We start from the raw sequence: 4381 nt of genomic DNA, 5'->3' as shown, positions 1-4381 counted from the left end.
TACATAGGATATCCAACGTAATTTGTTTTTGTCATAGATTTGTTTATGAGAATTTTCCATAATTTCCTTGGAGAGAGTTTCGCCGACGCAAACAAGTCGTGCGAACATTCCGATATATATTATCTAATTCTCTTGTTTTATTGTTTCCGTTATAATTTAGCACATTTGTTAATATCATTCTTACTTTTTTTATGTTTACTTTAGTTGTACCTTGATCGACTCTAGTTAAATGCAGATCTAGTAGCTATACATTTCTTGTCAAACCATGTTTTTTTTGTAGTAGCTTATTTCGGTTTCGGCCTGTTATAAGCGCTAACATACCCCCCTAGTTTTCCGAGTCATGTCTTGCAGAACATTACAATTTTTTAAAAACTATTTCGTCAACTTTATTGTTTCAACAAGATAGTTGGTACTTAACGTATCAATCCGGTCACTCATTTTATTTATTACAAGTTTCACCTCATCAATCGACTCAGTGTATTAGTTATTTTTACTATGTTCCCATCTCACATGTTCAACTGTTTTAGACCAGAAACATTTTCTTTTCTGTAATTTTAGGCTTATAACCAATACAAAATTTGAATTGACAGTGAACATCTGAGACAATATGGATTATGATCACTAATATCTAAATCAACAATACTCTTAGCTACATTAACATTAAATAGTAAGTAATCAACGACACTCACTCCTTTACATGTGACCTTAACAACACATTTGTCTTTATTGAGACGGCCATAACCTATTAATAACGTACATCATTTGCACATATCAATTAATCTTAAGCAATACTTATTAGCGCGACCTTTATCTTCGTCAACTCTATCAATAGATACATTACAGGATACCAGCCTCTGACAAGCATGGTTATCCACTACTTCACTCGTGTCAATATTAAGAGTAAAAGCGAAGTCCTTATTAAGTAAAACAATGAATTAATATGCTAGTACGACCATTAAATCACCAACCAACACGTATGAGGTGTTTAAAGAAAGACTAGCTGGTTCCTTTTCTATTTCAGAAAAATACTCTTCTAATAAGTTAACAGACTCATCCTGAGGTACATATAAACAACCCATTAGTGTACTCTCGTTTAACCCTCTGTACAAATTCAGAGTCAGATTGTATGAATTAAACAACTTTCATTAGGTAAAATTATCACAATTCCGTCATACATGGGCTTTAATTTAGATCTACTGTTTCAGGTCATAGCTAGAAATGAATGTCCCGATGTGTTGAAATACCACGTATTTTGTTGAGATAACGGAAAGAGATTCGTGTATAAAAACAGAAATGTTTTCTATTAATGTTATTAAAAGATGGGATATGAGACATGAATGCCTAATGCAATCCTAAATCACTAGTTCATTAATAATTGGCTAGGTTGTCGTCAGTTCAAATAATAAAACCTTAAATAGTACAAGGATCGTTATTGGTATAACGGGGGTTTGTCTCCCTTGGGATATAATCTGGAATAAGTTTTTTTTAGGTTTTTAACTCTCGGCATTTGATTTTCCACTGTGTTAATTATACTTTTATATCTAGCTTAATTATGTGAGAAATTCAATAAATATTTGAATGACGGAGGATTGGCTAAAAGATTGGTACAGTTTGAAAAAATGCGTATGTCAAGAGTTTGGTGAAAGATATTCAACCGAATTACAAGTATATTGTCACTCAAAAACGAAATAATTTAGCGATTTTATCCTAAATGTATATTATCTTGGAATTTGTCAAGCTTTTCGCAAACTGTTCGCAAAACATTTAAAAACTGTATTTTGATATTGATGTTTACTTTTCTTGTTGAGAAACCTCTCATAATATGAAAACCAAGGATTTTCGTTGAGTATTAGGTACAGTAGTGTACAAAATCGAAAATCAAATGTTCTAAGAGAGAAAGGAACATTTCTGAAAAGGTGTTTTAAATTGACCAAAATATTTATGTTCATGTTCATGACATTTCATTTTACAAAAACAAAACAGTTCCATAATACCATTTTAATCTGAATTAAGGGTAAGAAGAATGATGTTAAGAGGTTCAGATGGGGTCTTGGTTCAACAACTTGCTAGTAATCAGAAATAATTTAAGACAGTCGTATACTAAACTTATAGTTCATAGTCGAAAAGCTGTAAAGTTCAACACCGGATATACCAAAAATAAATAATAATCACAAAAAAATATAGATATTTAATTCCATTTGCTCTGCATTACCACTATATAACCTTACCAAACAAAATAGAAAGATATCATATCATAGTTCTCACATAATTCCCATTGGTGTAGTGATATGAAGAACACGTTCGTGACGTCGTGACTTATTGACATCGTTTTGACCGACGTCACTACATTAAGTGTATTATTGACGTCACGAAAATCACCACATCAATTATAACTCGCATTCCTCGTGGCAACCCTTCCGTGCTACCGGATTAAAAAACCAATTTGAACAATGTACCTCGCAACAATTTATGTCCTTACGGTGGAATATATATGGATTAAATTGTTGAAATTAAATTGATGATTTTGTGTCTGTTTCCACGAACTATATTGTTTTGCCGGGACGGTCGCGTGTACTCGTGACGTTACAAGAACAGGTCCCATTGACAGACAGCTCGAAATTCGATAACAGGTTGGCATATAGGAAAAAGGAAATAAAAACATTACACTGCTTTCTTTAAACGCGCGTTATTCAATTTGTATGCAATCCTGTCCGGTGATATTTCAATGCTAGTTCGAGNAAAAAAGTGTATCTCAAAGGTTCTTAAGTATGCATTCTCAAATTTTAAGTTGAGAACGGGCTCAATATTTGAGAATGGTAAGGAGCATGCTTAAATATTTAAGAACGTGCTTAAATACACAAAATGGCCAACTGTAATTGTCTGATCAGTCATGAAATTCAGCCGCTAAAAACGAGTAAGGAGACGAAAGGCACAGTGTTTATAGTTATTTTTCATTTATCTATTTATTTATTTATTCATAATTAGCCAACACTTTGGATATAATTAGAAAACCAGCATTTGGGGCCATTCGATACAGTCTTCTATCACTGAATGTCAATAAAATCAGACATTGGCAAATAACTAAATGGCCTATTTGGTTATGGGGAAAAGGAAAATTTTACCAGAGGATTTGGGGCAGGTTCTGACCCCACCCGAGTAAAATTTTCATATCAGGAATACATGCATAATGATAGGCACCTTTCCTCAAATATTTCTTACCCAGATCTAGATAAAGGAAATGTTGTAAATGCAACAATTAATGTCATAGCGTTTCTTATTATATTAGCAATCTCGTTACAACCTGTTAATCTCGTTCCATGCATTTAAAACTAGGTCATTGCTTTGTTAATGAGAGAAGTATTACATATAATGTAGTTATTGTTGTTAATTGTTTGATTACCGAACTGACTGATTAACCGGTTACTCGGTCAGAAGATGTTTCAAGTAACCGGTTAGTAAAGAGCTAAGGCAGGTTGCTATGCCTATACCCCAAATCTATGACCTGCTATAGTGCGCGCGTCCAACCGTGCACTATTATGACGCGTACTCGGGTATTTCTATACAGGTAGCTCTATCGGAATCACGTATCTAAGAATAGATTATTATAAACAGACGAATTTAAGGTCATGGCTATTAATACATGCGTTTCACGATAAAGACTCAACAAAATGCTTATTTCGCGTTATGCTGTATAAAACACGAGGTCGTACAATCATAACCAAGTTTGGTCTACGTCATGCCGTTACATGTTTTCTTAAAAAGCACGCATCTTGAATTTGTTATTCCTGTACCTTGGAATGGTAAAATTACATATAGTTTTCAAATAGCATATTTTGTATTTCGGCATCATTTGTTTGTGTTTAGATAATACATAAAAATACTAGTGCCAATTGGAGGGTAAAACAATTCATAAAACAAAGCGTAGCTGTACTATACACGCGTACAGGGATTTGTTGACATGATCCCATAAAAGATAAATCAATAGGTATGTTATTACAATATCAATAAAATGTTCCATTGATTTGAAAACTATTTTTTAGTTTACTAAGGAAAATGATCACTTGCCTAAATATTAAAAAAGAAAGAAGAAAAAAAGTGTATCTGAATGTGAATTCGAACCTACACCGTTCATATTTCTGGTTACAAGCTATCTGCGTTACACATGAGGTTACATGTACACCGGACATAGACGAAGATGGAAATACAAACTCCTTTAACCCAAGAAACATCTGTCGCAGTTTTGAAAACTTGATCAACCATGGAGGACCACTTTACCGTCATACGATTTGTTTTTGCATATTCAAAAGTTGGTCCTCGGATGGGAAAGTATTAAAAGCATTTTTTTAAGTCGGAGAAGCCCCATCACTTTCATAGATATAGT

This window comes from Mizuhopecten yessoensis, unplaced genomic scaffold, assembly GCF_002113885.1.
Source record: "Mizuhopecten yessoensis strain PY_sf001 unplaced genomic scaffold, ASM211388v2 scaffold10043, whole genome shotgun sequence".
NCBI lineage: Eukaryota > Metazoa > Mollusca > Bivalvia > Pectinida > Pectinidae > Mizuhopecten > Mizuhopecten yessoensis.
This window is presented reverse-complemented; position numbering follows the sequence as displayed.